The sequence below is a fragment of the Epinephelus fuscoguttatus genome, linkage group LG7, assembly GCF_011397635.1.
Source record: "Epinephelus fuscoguttatus linkage group LG7, E.fuscoguttatus.final_Chr_v1".
NCBI lineage: Eukaryota > Metazoa > Chordata > Actinopteri > Perciformes > Serranidae > Epinephelus > Epinephelus fuscoguttatus.
The window spans coordinates 40,296,268-40,315,177 of NC_064758.1; the positions used below are offsets into that span (position 1 = coordinate 40,296,268).

An 18,910-nucleotide genomic window follows, 5' to 3' on the forward strand; every position below is an offset into this window, starting at 1 on the left:
GACCAGGTGATTAAAACCGGTGAAAACACATAATAAAGCAGTTTCACGTTATAAATCAGTGTTTTTCCTTCCCTGTTTGGCACTTTGCAGATGGGCCAATCAACCAACACCTGCTATGTGATCCAGATGTTCAGGGGGTTTTAATCATGACCCAAATTATCTGAAGAGGTCTTTTCCTCTTCAAAACAAGCAGACCAGGTGATTAAAACCAGTAAAAACACTGAATAAGCAGTTTCATGTTACAAAAATTAGTAACATGACTAACGCTGACACGCTGACACGCTGGTTGCAAAAGGGACTGCATACTACAGTGGTCAATGTGAAAATGCAACTAGCCCTATCTAGAGCCAGTGTTTGATATGTCTGCTCTGAGCTACTGTAGAAACCCAGCAGGGCAACATGGCAAGAACCTGCTTCCTACGTAGATATAAACAACTTGTTTGAATGATGGATGGATTACTGGATGGGCCTACTGGGCACAGGCCGAGGGGCTCCTTTGGCCTTCACCTGCAAAATGTCACTCAAATAAACATATACTGACCAGGAAGATACTCAAAATGACCACAAAGAGATGGAAAGGAACTGCAAAGAGACAAAAATAATTACAAAAAGAAGCAAAAGAACCACAACGACACATTAAAATGATAAAAAAGACACAAAACTACTTCAGACGCAGAGGCCACAGAAGGAAATCCACCACAGAGTCTGTAGTTTGTGCTCTTATAAAGGAGAGGTGATGGTGCATATCTATACCCAGGGGCTCACCATCACAATATCCGCCCATGATTTTAATTATATACTTGAGGAAACATACCCCATATTACATATTTCAGCCGATACAACCCCCTAATTCCTACGCACTGAACCTTTAAGTCACAGTAGAAGTTTCCATCTTCTCTGTCTGACATGCAAAATTATCACTGGTAACACTGGATACTCAATGCAATTTCCTATCTCCCTCTCACCGAGCGGAGATACCGAGGATGATCACTGCCACTCTCACATAATTGCCATCCTAAATGAGCGTACTGAGCTCCTGCGCCTGAAGGCATTATGAATCAGCCGAGGGAAAGGAGATAAGAAGCCTGACCGAGGCTATTAGCATCAGCTGCTGCATGGAAAAGTCTTCAGTGAGCTAATGAATAAAACAAAAGGGCCCGGGCAAAAGGCTGCTTCTTCAGAAAGCTACAGCAAAATCAAAAATCAATCAAGCTTGGACAGATGATCTTGGCAGGCACACAGAGAAGCATCAGACTTGTCTTCCCCACTTCACAACTCGCAGCACTTCAGAGATCAATTCCCAGCATTTGTCTCTCACGAGAGATCAGTGGTGGACAAAAAGATGCATATGGATGGCGATGCTCCAACAAGAGTTGTCCAAAAAGTGACAAAGGCTTTCTGATGTTGACTGCTGGCATGCTGAGATCAAAACTGCCATCATCAAATCATCTTTGGCCTTTTTTCTCCATCAGTCTATTTGTTGTTTAGTTTGAAAAATGACATAAGAGAAACTATTTCCCAAGGCCCGAGGTGAAGTCTTTCAGTGGTCTGTTTTGTCTCAACAAAAAGTCAAATATATTTAATTACACTGAAACTGAAAAATCCTGATGTTGAAGAAGCTGGAAGCAGAGGATTTTTGCAAACCAGAATCACTCCCTTGTGGTTGTACACCTCTGCCACCCTGTCAAGTAGCAGTTAACATCCATAAGTCTGTCCAGTATCTTTACATATGTAGTGAGGACTTAAAAGGAATTAATTAAAAAGTAATAAGTGTATTTTTGGCAAAACATTGATGTTTCACACACATTTTCAACCCAGCAGACCAAAAGATCTTTACAATCAGCACAGTTTCAGGGTGGACACCCAAGATTAGTGTCACCATTTCAGTGCCTGACCAAATGTCTTCCCTTCTATTCCTGAGATATGACCAGTAATGGCCAGAAAAGTATTTTGGCAGAACATTATGATGTTAAAGTTGACGTTTGACCTTTTGGATATAAAATGTCATCACTTCATTTTATCCTTTTGGACATTTGTGTTGAATTTTGTAAAAATTAGCATCAGCATTCTTGATTCATGGCCAGAACCTTGTTTGATCACCAAAGTCCAATGAGTTCATCTTTGTGCGTGGACGTTTGTGCCAAAATTCCCTTAATCCTCCTACAGACTGTGAGATTTTAGCAGTTTTATAAGTTTGCTGCAGCTACACTTTGCGACATGGATCTAGTAAACTTTGGTACGACATCAAGTTTGATGTATGCAGACTGTACGATGACAGTGCCTACTGAATCACAGGCAACAACGTACGATGCAATAGCTTCCCATACTGAGTGCGCAAGGATGCTGCACGGGTTATTACTTCTCCAACTGTGGAGCACAACACAGAGGGTCACAATATCTGTGTGTGTGTTTGCTAGCTGCTAGGTTGCTCATTTGGCAGCTGCAACTCCGCCACTTTTTCCTTCCGTGCTTCGTTCGTCTTTACGCAATGATGAGCTGGAGAACACATCATACAGGCAAGGCTTCTGCTGCCACAACTCCACAAGGTTTTCCTCTTTGCTGGAATCACACACATTTCTTGTAGCGTGTTTTGCCTCCATGACGAGCTGCTATCCTGCTGTTTGATTGGGTTTAGCACCAGTGTGTCATTTCATGCTGCCTTTCTATTGGTTGGCTAGTAGACGTAGGTCTCACACACTGAGATCGTCATTCGAAATGTCTGACACCGTCAGAATTTCATCCCAGGCTGTCTTTGATCGCAAGACCATGGCAACAGCCATCCTTGAACCTCTCTCACTGTGTGACGTAGAGCCACCATTTTAGAGCCACGACCAAAGATATCGCCATGTGTCTTTCTTGTTGGTCATCTTTCGTCTCGGACAGCCCAAAATGGCACAGTGTGTACCGAGCTTTAAGGTGGTCCTCAGATATTACATTAACGAGAGTGGGACGTATGTACGGACAACTCGATAACACGATGCCTCAGGCCACAGCTGTCACAGACATGGAGGCATGAAAAAGACTGAAATGATGACTGCTTATCAAAGTAGTTGCCAATTAATTTGCTAATGTAAGACTAATCATATCAGCTCCACCTAACTGATCAAACTGATAATCAAGCCGTTTAACTTCTGAGGAAGCACAATGAAAATATAGGAAACAATGAAGCTACAAAGTCCTGAAAAATATGGATGAAAATGAACAAAGACCTTTTTACACATTTGACTGAAGAATGAATAATGTCTTACTATAACTACTACTCCTTTTATTTTACAATGTGCTTCACGGCACAGACAGTACGGGGGAAAAAAGAAACCAAAACCAGATGGTGATAAAAATGCCATTATAAAATCTGACAATAACTAATTGCTTGCAGCAGGGCTGTAACTACTGATTATCTTCTATTATCAATTAATCTACAGAGTATTTTCTCAATTAATTGATAAATCTATAAAATGTCTGCAGCAAAACAAAACAAAAAACAATTATGACTTCCCTAAGTTCATAGCAACCATCCAAATTCAAAAGATATTTAGTTTACTGTCAGAGAAGACAAAGAAAATCAGAAAACATTCACATCCATAAACTGGAACCGATGATTTTTGCTTACTAAAGTATTAAAATTCTTGCCTTTAATTTGCTGTCTTTAAACTATAAATTAGCTAATTGTTACAATGTGCAGCATGAAGATGGAAATCAATCTATACATAGTAGTATTGTCAAAAATATTGATTTAGCGATATATATTGATTTTTAATATTTAAAAAGGTTACTCATTTTCCTCAGTATCCATATACCAGTGCCAGCTACACTTTCTCGCTATGTCAGTTAGTCATCCTGCCAAAAATAAGTTTTTCATTGTCAATATCTTGTTATTGTTACATTTAATTATTAACTTTGTATAAAAATTTGAATATTGTACCCTTAATGTCAATTTTAGTATCAAAAATAGTATTGAATATCAATATTTCTCAAGGTATTGAATCAAAGTTAACAATACAAAATAAAAGCACAGGTTAATAAAACAAAGGATGATATATTTCACAGCGTCTTGATGATTTTACAAAACCAGGATTGTCTATCTGCCTGCTGCCTGAGAAGCTTCAGCTCATGGGAATTAAAGAAGGTCAGAGATGCAACGAGGTACTAAAGCAACGTGAGCCTCGGTGGTCAGAAAATCAATTATAAACTTTACAGGCAACCTGTGTGGTTAAGTGTCCGTACAGAAGGTCCTCTTGACTTTGTTCTCCAGGTTAGCAGGATCAATGTGGCAAGTGGGCTGCTGTTAAAGTCAGCTGACTTACTACTGCAAGATATCACCCCACAGTTATGAATGAAATAAAGCCAACTTGATTTCACCCTGGATTAGTTCACAGCTGCTGTGCTGTTGAGTTCAGCTCTTAAAACATTGTGGATGGGTTTTTAATTGGAGGAAATAGTATTCTTTATCTCTTATTGTGATCATCAAAACCAAGACAAGAGTAAAAACAAACATCATTTTCACCTTTCTAACACCCGGCTAAACATTATGTACGAGACTGAAGGAAACTACAGGAGTTTTAATGGCCATCAATAAAAAAGAAAATACCGATGTTAAACAGTGGGATATCCAACTCTTGGGTGTCAGTAACAAATTGAGAGGGATTTCGGGCTTTTATGGCTTCATACAGTTGTGTTGTGCACACAGGTATTCAATGATGTGTCTGTGAATAATGAGACCTAGAGGAGACATACAGATAGCGAGCAGTAATACAGAGGATGGGACCTTCGGGAAAAGCAGACAGAAGATGGGCGGAAGATAAAGCAGATTCCACTGAAAGGCCGGTGAGATATGAAAGCACCACTTGACAATAATGTGCCGACTATCACGTGTGTATTTTTCCGTTGTACCCAATAAATGTCAAGCTGCATATTTGTTTGAGTAATGGATTTATGTTGGAACATTATGAGCATGAAGGAGAAGGGAACAGCCAGAGCATGGATGTCAGTCGCCAACAGTATGATGCAATCTGATTCGTACTGCAAGGGAAGTTAAGCTCGGGAATTTGGGGAATTTTGCACAATGTCAATATTACAACTGTACCGTTTCAACCTACTTTTGGGGAAAAACAAATACCAGCAGTGGTTGTGACCAATCAGTGAGTGTGGAGCTACTGGCAGCTACTATGGATGTATAAAGAGAATTGGACACAGCATTAGAGGCTAGCTCAGTTGCTCAGTTCCACATGAGGCCAAAAAAAGGCTCAATATCCGCGGTATGACATTACACAGATCTTCTGCAATGTGGGGCCCACAAAGCAGGTGCATTAGAGACTTAAGGTTCATCCATACTCCCTTTACATAGAAAACAGACACCTGTTTCAAATGCTGTAAACATCACTGCCCTCATAGTGTAGGTACAGCCAATAGATGGCACTAGAGAGCAGTCAAAAGTTTCACACAACAACGAACGAGGCGACAGTTATAAAGGAGGTAATATTGTACCTTTAAACAGAGGTCTGTGCGGGCATTTTATACACTCCAACATCCATATATTTTCGTAACCGCTTATACTCTTGGGGGTCGCGGGGGGGCTGGAGCCTATCCCAGCTGACATTGGGCGAAAGGCAGGGTACATCCTGGACAGGTCACCAGGCTATCACAGGGCTGACACATAGACAACCATTCACACTCACATTCACACCTACAGCTAATTTAGAGTCACCAATTAACCTGCATGTCTTGGACTGTGGGAGGAAGCCGGAGTACCTGGAGAAACTGCAAGAACATGCAAACTCCACACAGAGAGGCCCCCTCCTGGGACTGAACAAGGAACCCTCTTGCTGTGAGGCGACAGTGCTAACCGCTACACGCCGCCCATACCCCAACATGTGGATGGAGAATTCTTTTCACTATATATTACCATATATTACTGGTTCGTTCCGTTCTGCCATCATTTAAGCTTCTTACTTGTCTCCTACGATGGCATCTTGCTTAAACTATGCTACATTGCCTCCGCAATCTCCAGAGGGTTCATCTGTATCTGTAAGCTTTTACAAAACGTGTCCAAATACAGACAAAATGAACGTAGAGTACAGACCGAAGGCTCTGTCCATACTCTATATCTAACGATGGGCATAAATGAGCCCTTACAGCTCGTTTCCACCGATGTTTGTAGATCTTTAAATATGCCCCTATTGATCAATGCAAGGAAGTGAATTTCTTCACAGATGGAAGGAAACCTGATAGAAACACCTGCAGCCATGAGGGAGGGGCTAATTTTGTCAGTTTTTCGCCATCCAATAGTTTGGAATATGAGCTTGGAACATTACTGGGACAAAAACAGGACCAATACTGCATAGCAACATATAAATGGATATGTTGGCCTGCCAGGTACGTGGCATGTTTTGTGAAATATTTCATTTAAAATATTCCCATACGCATGAATGAACTCGGCATTAGAGCAGCCGAGAGTGGCCGAGCAGCAAAGTTTGCCCCGCTGAATGGTGAACTTCTGGTTTAGCCCTATGCTAACTTAACTGAGATAAACTTGCGGAATCGTGCGGCTCTTCCAGACATTTGAAATGTTATCGGATCGACTGGATCAAATCCCGATAGTAAAACAAGTCGTTTCTTGGGGGTGTGATGCTCATAGGCATTTACAGACGTCTCTTTGACAATGTTAGTCTATGGGGAAAAGTCTTTTGGCCCCATGGCATCACATGGCTGCTACAGGCGTGGTTTAAGTGTGGGTGAAGACAACATAAAGGGGTGACTGTTTTCAAAAGAACAATGGCAGCTCCTACATAGGTTAGTATAGATGCTGCAATAGCATCGACTGCATAAGAACTGGAGAGTATTTCTCTCTTTGTAAGAAGAGCAAAGAACACCACTGAAGGCATTTGTCAATGGAACAGATATTTTTGCTCTTCTTCCCACTGGCTTCCGCGATAGACAGATGGTTCGTCCAATAACCTGCCAAGTATTTCTGAAAGTGACTGCACTTTTCTAAATAGTTTCTGATGACAGCTTTCAGATGGGTCTGTGTAACAAACCATCTGGTGCAACAGGTCATGTTTTGGTTAAAAGATTTCCCCTTTAACTGTATTGTTAATATGTATTCAGTGGCACACTCGGGAGGCAGAGCAAGTCATTCACTGATCACAGGGTTGTCACTTCGATCCTCATCTCCTCCTGTCCACATGTCCTTGGGAAAGACACTGAACCCTAAAGTCCATCTCATGATGTGAAGATCATTTGCCAGCAACCCATTAAATTGGAATAAGTTGAAGAAATTGTTCGTCAGAGTTAAATATTCTAACAGTGGATGAACATTGGACTATTTCTTGGTCGAGTGCGCTGACTTCCTGGTATCACCCATGGTTGCTAGAATGCCTCATCATGACGTCAAGACTCTTCAAGTTGAACAGAAAGATGTGCTGAGTGGTTTCCATCCTCTCATGTCATCAAGGATGTGTTAGATGCCCCGAGAGCAGTGTTTCATCGTAATATCCTCAAGGATCCAAGGGTGATTCTCCTCATAGCAATCCCTGAAGGGTTTGAAGGGAGGGCAAAAATATATCTATTATAAATCCTCTTGGGGGCTGCGATTACGTGTATCACAACTAGATGGTTGAATCCTGAACCTCCAACTTACAACATCTGGATTAAAAAAATATGGGAACTGCATGGGTGGAACAAATCACACAAAGATGTGAGGAGTGGTTTCAATCTTCTCATCTTATGACATCTTATTTCCCACAATAGGTGTGTTTACATGGATGCTTGTATTTTGCGAATAATCGAAATAAAAATGCATCATGCGTTCACCTCAATCTGAAGAGAGTGGCCTGATTGGAAGGAATTTTTCAATTGGTTTTAGAGGGGAGGTGTAAGTAGAGATGTACCGATACCACTTTTTCCTTCCCGATATCGATTCCGATCCCTGAACCTTAGGTTTCTGCCGATTTCGAGTACTGATCCGATACCACTGTGTAAAATAAAAATGGATGGCATTGGGATATGAATTATGTGTGTCTCAGCTCCTAAAACTCTATGTAAAATATTAAGAAATAAATACATAATAGTAGAATGAATGCCATAAAACTTTTTATTATTATTATCCAGTGTTGACACAGATCAAACACAGGTTAAAGTGCAGCCAAACAATTTGGTAAAAAAGACATTTGACATGAATGCTTTTTAAACTTACGTTAGCTGACAACTGAAATCATGCCCATACAAGTTTGTCAGCTAACGCTGTTACAACCTGTTACTAACCTAACCTGTTACACTGAGCGATAGGCCAACAACAGAAGGATGCAGTCGAAAACATAGCTAGATTATCATACCCTGTGTGTAACTAATTACGTGTCTTACTCTTATTGTTCAGGAAAAAAAATTACCACGAAAAACAGAAAAAAAAATACCATGAAAAACAGAAAAAAACATTACAAAAAAAACCCACAGAAAAAAACACCCCAAAAACCAGAAAAAAATTACCACAAAAAACAGAAAAAAAATTACAAAAAAAACACAGAAAAAAATACCCCGAAAAACAAAAAAATTACCACGAAAAACAGAAAAAATTACCACAAAAAAACCCAGAAAAAAATACCCCGAAAAAACAGAAAAAAATTACTCAGAAAAAAAATACCACAAAAAACAGAAAAAAATACCCCAAAAAACAGAAAAAAATTACACCAAAAAACAGAAAAATAAATAAATTACTACAAAAACAGAAAAAATTACTCAGAAAAACATTATTTGTCAAGTGAATGCAATACGCTTCCGTACTTTATTGAATGAGTTCAAATCTTTCTCTTATATTCTGATTGAAAGCTTTGGGGCAAGTAACCGCACATCTTATTGGATCACTTTAATTAGCTTCCATGTAAACAGTTTAGTTGGAGTCTCTAATCAGACTGTAGATCATCCATGTCAACTGTCAACCTATTCCTTTAAGAAAATATCAAATGATGTCACTGAGTGATTCCGCCCAGATGACCACATCCCGTTCACATGACCAGCCTCTGCACAGGAAGTCCTTTATGACTTCCACTTAAGACAAACCACACTGGTCACTGCAGCTGGAATGTAATGCTTTAAAATGCATATATATAAATAAATAAATATATTTTAATTAAAGCACACAGATCTCCTCTGCGTGACTCTCGCTCAGCTCAAACTAGAAACCCAAAACGGCAGATTTTGTTAATCTACTAAGTCGTCTCATCTGTTAAACAGATGGCAGGAGAGCGTGATAAACACTGAAGAGACGGGTAATACTTTTATGTTCCCTTTTGTTAGCACAGCTCACTTAGCAACAGCTGGGTCAACCAAAACCAGTTCTCGAGGCGTGAGAGCATCATAATATCACACGACACAATAAAGAACCACAGAAAAAGGATCCCATATACACAAGGATCAGATGTCCGTGTTTGGAGGTAAGTGAAGGTTACATTACCAGAGAGGTGTTGGATGTACACCGCCGTGTCCCCTGTGTGTGCGCGAGTGTCCCTGCGGCCCAAAAACTGCAAATAAGCTGTGATCGATCGATGCTTTCACAGGCAGCAGAGACGAGTGGCCAGACAGCCAGACATATGAGACTATGAGTGTGCTGTAGCAGCATGCCCTGCCTCCAGCTATAGGGAATCCCCTGGTTTGTGTGTGTTTGTGTGGGAACAGGACGGGTGTGTGACTGAGCCTCATCAACCACCCATGATTCACAGCTGAGTCAGGAGCAGGTGCTTCGACTGGACTCTGAAATGAGACCGTGATTACACCCCCCACCCTGCCTCTCTGCCCTCCCCCCACAAAAAAAACAGTCTCACATCTCAATCTCCGGATGGTGTCGAAACTGTTCGTTTAGAGTCTCATCATACTCGAGAGTCTTCACAGGAAGTGTTGTTACAAACACAAATGTGTCGGGAGAAACAGATTTTATGACTGAAAATGAAATACTGACAGAGATGGCACTCGTATGCACGGACGGAAAGTAAAGTTCATTTACTCCTGAGGTACTTTACTTCAGTAATTCCATTTTCTAATACTCTATATCTCTCCTCTACTACTATTAAGAGAAATATTGTCCTTTTTTACTCTACTGCATTTATCTGGTAACTCCAGATCAATAGTACAAAATATAATAAACATTTCAATTATGATGTATTATTAAGGATGAAGATAAAACTTTATTGATCCCTTGGTGAAATTCACAGGCTACCCAGCGATATAGTAAAACATGAAGGTGGCATGGATAATGAGAGCACATGTAACTCCAACCATGTTAAATAAATTCAATCCCAACATGTGAAATAAAGGGGCTGCCCAAATATCCAGGGATTCTGGACAGAGTTTCATGACATGTCTAGAGGGGGAGAAGGCTACAGATGAAAAAAACACGAAGGTGGCAAAACTGCACTGCAGCCAGTGATGGAATTTAGTCCATTCAAAACTCTGCAGCTCAGATATGAACCAGAACCAAGAGGAGAGACCACATCAGGCCAGTCTGAGCTACTCTGCACTGACTTCCTGTTACATTTAGACTTGATTAAAAGCTCCTCCTCCTCGTATACAAAGCCCTACATGGGCTGGAACCGAGCTACACTGCTAACTCCCTTGTTAACTATTTGCCTCCAAGAACACTGCGATCATCTGCTGCTGGTTTATTGGAGGTTCCCAGAAACAGCCAGAAGAAGATCAGGGATGCAGCCTTTTTCAGTTACGCCCCAAAGCTATATGGAACACACTACCTACAGATATCAGGGAAGCTAGCTCGCTAAATACTTTTAAAAGAAAGCTTAAAATGTATCTGTTCACTTTAGCCTTTAACTAGCTCTGACTTCCCGATACAGGTCTGACACTCTTTGTTTTTACACTTCACGCTGCTGCAACTCCTTTGAAATCGGACTTGATTTTATGATTTATAGTTTTACAACTCTATGATTTTATGAATCAGTTAATTCATGTTTTAAACTGTTTTTAATTGTCCTTTAATATTGAATTTCCTTTCTTTGCCTGTTTTATGTCCATTGTTCATTATTAATACTAGTCCATACCCATTGGTAGCTTTGTCACCTTCTACCTATGCCAATCCTCAATGCCTATGTGCAGTTTCACATAGATTGACCACGTCAGTGAGTAGAAAAACATGGGACTGACAGAATGACACACTGACAGTTTCCGTGATTATGTACAGCATACCACACCATGACTTAGTCATACCAAACATTAGAAGAAAAAACTAAAACATTGGTCCACAGGGGGAGCCACAGCGATTTTAGCCATTTTGAAGCATTTTTCTGTTGTTATAGCGCCACCCAGTTGCCAATTAGAGTTAAATTTCTCCAGTCACCTTGAGGCGTCCTGTTCTACATATCTACCAAGTTTAGTAAAAATCCATATGGCGGTTAGGCCTAGATAAGAAATGAGCTCTCTAGCGCCCCCATTTTGTTTGATGGGGTCAATAATGGAGGGGTCCCTTCAGATTATGTGTGGTCATATGCCTACAAAGTTGCGTGGTGATGGGTGAAACCCTTGAGATGTTATACACCTTTATGTGATGAGCCACGCTCCGCAATATTCATTGCCTTATAGAAGCTCAGTTTTAGGAAGTTTTCCAACTTTTGCCAAGAGGGAACTTTAGATATTGGTCCCTAGATTATGTTCACCCAGTTTCATGCAGATCGCTCAAACTTCCTAGGAAGAGATCCATTTGAAGTGGTTTTCAAAAAAATTGAAAATGGTGGAAAATCTATATAAGCGGAAGTTATGGGTTCTTGAGGCAAATGTGTTCCTCATGAGGAGAGGCATCTCTGTGCAAAGTTTCATGTCTCTACGACATACGGGGCATGAGATATGCCCATTCAAAGTCTGACATTTCAATCGGTTGCTATAGCGCCCCCCTTTGGCCAATTGATGTAATATTGCTTCATTTGCATCCTCCCATGACCCTCTACCACTGTGCCAAATTTCACATGGATTGACCGAGTCAGTGAGGAGAAAAACGTGGAACAGACACACAGACAGAGTTTTCATCATTATACATTAAGATTATCATAATTATCATTTGCTCAGCTACTGTACTTCAGCAACATTCAGAGATACTTGTACTTTACTTGAGTATTTCCACTTTAAGCTTCTTTATACTTCGACTCCAATTATATTGGACCATTAACTCTGGGATTAAGCTACCCAGCAGGATATAAAGTAATTTAAAGTAGCTCCACCAGTGATGTTCACATGACTGCATCAGTGACTATAATCTAATAATATACATTATTCTGAAAAGGGCTCTTCTGCATTAGAAGTTCTTATAAACTACTGGCTTTTTCTACACAGTGGTGCTGCTACTTTTACTGAAGAAAGATTCAATTCAAATCAATTTTATTTGTAAAGCCCTTCAAATCACAATGTGCCTCAGAGGGCTTTACAACATACAACATCCCTCTGTCTTTGGACTCTCATCGTGATAAGGAAAAACTCCCCGTATAAAACCCTTTAATGGGGAAGAAACCTCAGAAAAAGCAACTGGGGAGGGATCCCTCTCCCAGGACAGACAAATATGCAACAGACGTCGTATGTACAAAACAAATCAACATTATAAAATTACAGTAATCCATATGACAAAATGATACATAGAAAGAGACACAGACCGTGAGAGGAAGTAAAAGATCCGAGTGCTTCTTCCACCTCTGCTCGTACGAATCACAGCCTATTTCTCTGGGTTAAAACAAGTACAAGAGATTAATGTTCCTTGAGACAAACATCTCTCAGCAGTTATTCTCTTGTTTACTTAAGAAGCCAAACTAATTTATGTCTGTGTAAAGCTGCTCCAGGGGGTATTACAAGTTAAGGACGTCACACGGTTATAACTCTTTGAAAAGGTGCTACTTCCAAGTTAAAAATATTTAGATGTGTGTGACTCTGCTGTGTGTCGGGGGAAAGTGCGGAGAGCTGAAAGAAGATAAAAAGCGCAATATTTCATTCATGCTGCTCTGAAAGTTGTGTTTATATTCTGTCTGGTTATTCCATTTAGTTTACTTTTAAATGTCCCCAGCTTGGAATTGTGATTTAATCATTTTAATAAGACCTGACATTGTTTATAATCAATTAACCACCATGGTATTCTCTTGTTTCAGCTGCTCTATTCAAAATCATTGCACATTAAATGTCTTTTGACTGTTGGATGACCAAAACAAACAACTTGACGACGTTATGCTACAGAAACAATCCCCTATGTCTTTACACAAGCAATTTTAATTTAAAGAGATCAACATGCGCTCTGGGAAAATGTGATTGGTGTTTTCATCAATGTATTAATTAGTGAATCTAGAAAATAATCTTAAGATTAATCCGTCATATAAAATCCAAACGGAACTGCAAGTTATGAAAAGTGCAAAGTGCTTGTTCTTGTTATAAGAGCTAAAATGAATAAGATGGACGTTTGTGTCATGGACATGTGCAGCTGAAATAAGTAATTAATCGCAGACTCAATCAAAAGACATTGTATCTGCATCTATTTTAATAATAGTCGATTAATCTCTACAGATCTTTAATTAAGCACACTCTGGTGTTGGCTTCCTAAATGTCAAGATTTGCTGATTTAAATCACAGTGAACTAAATATTTATGGGTTGTTGGTCGGACTTAAAAAGACATCTCTATGAACTGGCTGCAAAAGACACAATTATTTCTATTACTGATTAATCTGGAGTAAATTTTCTTATTCTTTCACATATAAAATAAAAATAGTACAAAATGTTCATTACAGTTTACTAAAGTTGAATGTGATGTCTTCAACTGTCTTGTTTTGTCCAGACATTGAAGATATGCAGTTAACAATGAATCAGACAACAAAGAAAATTAGTCAAGATTCACATTTAAAAAGCTGAAACCAGTGAAACTTGTAGCTTTGATTGGTCAAACATCCAATTAGTTGCTAATTTATTTAATGTAATGCTCATAAAGCCGAAAGTATTACTAGATGAATCGATAGTTGATCAACAGAAAGTTAATTGGACAGTTTTTATGATCAGTCATCAAAGAAAAATGCAAAACATTCTCAGGTACGTTCAGGCTGCAGGCAAAATCAGATTTGTTTCTCAAATCTGGTCTTTAAGACAGACTGTCCACCCTGTTATTTGCAAGTGATCAAATCGGATTTGTATCCTATCTGCATGGGTTGCTGTGGTAATGACATAAGCATCAGTAACTACATGGCTTCACTGGTGACGTGGCTATACAACGTGTAAACATGAGCATTGGAGGTTCAACATTTCGCCCTCAAAATAAACAAGCTTTCAAGTCGCAGTACAGAACTCCTCCATAACACTCTGATAGTAGCAGTAGCAGTTCATGCTAGAATGAACATCCAGCCCTACTGTGCTACTGTGCTATGACTACATGCTGTGTTTGGCAGGTCGAGGTCAGAAGTGGTTAGGGTTATAGCAAAGAGGTCATGGCTGGGGTTAATACTAGCCAATCAAAGCACAGTAGCGCAAGACGGACTAAGTGAAACACCATCATTCGATGGGTACACTTAACCATCCACCAGTAGCAGCATGGATTCTGCTCAGCACTTCTTCACTCGTGTGTCGCATTAAGAGTGACACAAAAAAACCCTTTTTGAAACAGGATTTAATCATCCAGATATCGGCTGTTTAGAGGAAGTGGAAAAATCTGAAAAAGTAAGGGGAACGCACAAGTGCCATAAACCTGCATTCTTTCTAATGGCCAGCAGGTGGCTACTCCACTGGTTACAAAAAGGAGTCTGATAGTGCACAACTCAACTTCTCACTTGATTATTAACTGAGTAAACATTTTCCTGATGAGTTTATGGTCTGAATCGATGATGTCAAATCTTATACAACACAGCATGATGTTTAGTTAGTAAATTATGATCGAAAATAGGTGATATAGCAGGGCATGCTTTAGGGTGTGGCTACCTTGTGATTGACAGGTTGCTACTATGGCGACCTGTCAATCAGGATAGAAGACTATAGGGATGTCCCGATCTGTATTGGCTCCGATCACGTTATTTTTACAAAATTGGAATCGGTAATAAAAGATCGGAGGAATCAAAACAACAAAAATGGCCAGGTTTTTCATCTATGTTGTTCATTGTTGCCTCCGCTTTCCAATGTATAAAGATATAGACCTATTTTGTTTGTTGAAGACAAGAAGATATTGAATTTGTTTACATTTTGTGCTGAACCACTGATAAGCTTTTTGGGTACTATTTAAATTAAAAACAAACCTTATGGGACAACTTGGATGCATTCTTTTTTTTTTCTTTCTTTCTTAACGCTTTGCAAAGTATCAGATCGGACTCGGTATCAGACTCGGTTTCAAAATGAAGGACTCAGTATCGGATCAGACGCAAAAAAAAATGTGATCAGGACATCCCTAGAACCCTAACAATATGTATCCTCCTCAGAAGCATCCTCTCATCCAAATACGGTCACCTCTTGTGACAAAATGAAGCTGGCACCAGTCAAAATGCCAAACTCACAGTTCAGAACAGTCGTTCACAAACCAAAGGGTGACATCACTGTGTCCACTTCTTTTATACAGTCTATAGTCCAGACAGAGACGTCCGTAGAAATCCAGCTGTAATTGCATTTCAAACCACCTCCAAATGCAGTTTAGATCCAATTTGCAAAAACTGCATTTCATGTGTTGTTTTTGCTCTCTACACTTTATAAAAAAATCAATCTGGATACTATATATATATATATATATATATATATATATATATATATATATATATATATATATATATATACAGTACAGGCCAAAAGTTTGGACACACCGTCTCATTCAATGCGTTTTCTTTATTTTCATGACTATTTACATTGTAGATTCTCACTGAAGGCATCAAAACTATGAATGAACACATGTGGAGTTATGTACTTAACAAAAAAAGGTGAAATAACTGAAAACATGTTTTATATTCTAGTTTCTTCAAAATAGCCACCCTTTGCTCTGATTACTGCTTTGCACACTCTTGGCATTCTCTCCATGAGCTTCAAGAGGTAGTCACCTGAAATGGTTTTCCAACAGTCTTGAAGGAGTTCCCAGAGGTGTTTAGCACTTGTTGGCCCCTTTGCCTTCACTCTGCGGTCCAGCTCACCCCAAACCATCTCCATTGGGTTCAGGTCCGGTGACTGTGGAGGCCAGGTCATCTGCCGCAGCACTCCATCACTCTCCTTCTTGGTCAAATAGCCCTTACACAGCCTGGAGGTGTGTTTGGGGTCATTGTCCTGTTGAAAAATAAATGATCGTCCAACTAACGCAAACCGGATGGGATGGCATGTCGCTGCAGGATGCTGTGGTAGCCATGCTGGTTCAGTGTGCCTTCAATTTTGAATAAATCCCCAACAGTGTCACCAGCAAAACACCCCCACACCATCACACCTCCTCCTCCATGCTTCACAGTGGGAACCAGGCATGTGGAATCCATCCATTCACCTTTTCTGCGTCTCACAAAGACACGGCGGTTGGAACCAAAGATGTCAAATTTGGACTCATCAGACCAAAGCACAGATTTCCACTGGTCTAATGTCCATTCCTTGTGTTTCTTGGCCCAAACAAATCTCTTCTGCTTGTTGCCTCTCCTTAGCAGTGGTTTCCTAGCAGCTATTTGACCATGAAGGCCTGATTCGCGCAGTCTCCTCTTAACAGTTGTTCTAGAGATGGGTCTGCTGCTAGAACTCTGTGTGGCATTCACCTGGTCTCTGATCTGAGCTGCTGTTAACTTGCGATTTCTGAGGCTGGTGACTCGGATGAACTTATCCTCAGAAGCAGAGGTGACTCTTGGTCTTCCTTTCCTGGGTCGGTCCTCATGTGTGCCAGTTTCGCTGTAGCGCTTGATGGTTTTTGCGACTCCACTTGGGGACACATTTAAAGTTTTTGCAATTTTCCGGACTGACTGACCTTCATTTCTTAAAGTAATGATGGCCACTCGTTTTTCTTTAGTTAGCTGATTGGTTCTTGCCATAATATGAATTTTAACAGTTGTCCAATAGGGCTGTCAGCTGTGTATTAACCTGACTTCTGCACAACACAACTGATGGTCCCAACCCCATTGATAAAGCAAGAAATTCCACTAATTAACCCTGATAAGGCACACCTGTGAAGTGGAAACCATTTCAGGTGACTACCTCTTGAAGCTCATGGAGAGAATGCCAAGAGTGTGCAAAGCAGTAATCAGAGCAAAGGGTGGCTATTTTGAAGAAACTAGAATATAAAACATGTTTTCAGTTATTTCACCTTTTTTTGTTAAGTACATAACTCCACGTGTTCATTCATAGTTTTGATGCCTTCAGTGAGAATCTACAATGTAAATAGTCATGAAAATAAAGAAAACGCATTGAATGAGAAGGTGTGTCCAAACTTTTGGCCTGTACTGTATATGCCAAAAACTGGATGTTAGCTGTAAGTCTGAACAAGGCTTTAAATGTGGAGATTTGCTGCTTCATTTGGTCTAAAAATTATTAATTAATTATTAGATTTAGTTGGTGATCCAATCACACTGAGTGATGAAGATTTAAATTAAAATAAAGCAATATTCAAATTCAAATTATAAAGATATTTCATTAATGACAATCCCTCTGCCCTGATTGTCTCAATATTATTTGCTGGGATTTTTAAGGCCAATACCAATACAGATTTTAGAGGGGAAAAATGAACTGATAACCACTATGGTTGCTGATATAATTAATTTTTGAGCTGGAATGAAAATAGACCTTTTTATGTGGATTGTTCGCTGATTTTGCAACAATATGATGATACAAAGTTACTCAGGTGGCTGCTGTCTTAGATAAATTACTTTATTAAAGAATATTTAACATTATTATACACTGTCAATCAATTCTAGAAATTAACAAATGACTGGATTTGCTAGATGCCTGGCATATTTTTGCTTTGCAGGTTTTGTAGACAACTATATCATCATCTTTGGAGAACTCGAGGCAATTGAATCGAACGCAACTGGACTTAGTTTTGTCTTAGAAGACGTTTCACCTCTTATCCAAGAGGCTTCATCAGTTCATTCTTGTCTGACTAGGCTGGAACTAGTCTGACAAACTGGTGTGGAAACACCCAGGTGTTTAACCTCTGAGGAGGTCTTCACAAGGCCAATGATGTCATTGGTTCGTTAGCGCTCCAATGGTGTGTCAACGACGGTCGTTGAAACTCCTGCTGCCGCCTGGTGGTCGTTGGAATTGTTAGTCACATGAGGCCATTTGTGAACGACCATTGTTTTTAGAGGTTAAGCTGTTAAATCTCCCGGGCAAAGATGAAAGGACAGCATTATAGGTGGGGGATAGGTGGTGTCGCAGACCTCCTCCTCTATTGAGATGGTTTTTCCAATTTCACATAGATGGCTTCTTTTACACCTCTTTCAAACCATCTGTCTTCCCTGTCCAAAATGTGCACATTGCTGTCTTCAAAGGAGTGTACGAATTCGGAAAAATCCAGCGCTTGGGCAGTGACTTGCAGCATCAGAAACTGGTGGATGGGTCCAACAAACACAAACTTTCACCCAAGAGAGCCATGTTAGCACCCTCAAGATTCTAAAGCCAAACCCTGCTCTTTTTTCATATAACCAACCATGTGCGACAATTTGTGGCATTGTTCCAACGTAGTGTGTTCATTTTGAAAGACTGTATGCAAACTGTTCATTTCCCGCGACAACAGAAGTGTATGTTGAAAGAAGACAATGCACGTAACAGGCTGAAGTTGACACAGCATCCCAGAACATCAAAAACCAACGCACCCACAGTACCTCGCATGTCGTATGTGGACATGGAAAGTCCATGAACAAGCGTCAATATGTGACGAGGTTGGGGTGAGAATGCGTTGATCAGTATGGTCTCAAAATTAAAAAAAAAAAAAAACCTGTTAAAAGTGTCAGTGACAATTTCCAA

The 18,910-nt window shown here is 39.9% G+C and overlaps 2 protein-coding genes across 6 annotated transcripts in view; both read right to left on the reverse strand.

Annotated features, from left to right (window-relative positions):
- gdap1l1 (ganglioside induced differentiation associated protein 1-like 1) overlaps window positions 1-18,910 on the reverse strand; it is a 263,078-nt gene that overhangs the window by 104,340 nt on the left and 139,828 nt on the right. The gene's annotated exons all lie outside the window — the stretch shown is intronic.
- The window catches only part of pkig (protein kinase (cAMP-dependent, catalytic) inhibitor gamma), a 50,416-nt gene that overhangs the window by 18,864 nt on the left and 12,642 nt on the right, over window positions 1-18,910 (reverse strand). Inside the window, exon 1 of one of the 4 annotated variants that reach the window (XM_049581458.1) lies at window positions 12,636-12,736. The exons of 2 other annotated variants lie outside the window; for them this stretch is intronic. The gene's annotated coding sequence lies outside the window, so the exon portion shown is untranslated. Of the gene's footprint in view, window positions 1-9,445; window positions 9,575-12,635; window positions 12,737-18,910 lie in introns of those variants that run through there. One more of the 4 variants, XM_049581459.1, reaches the window with a different exon arrangement.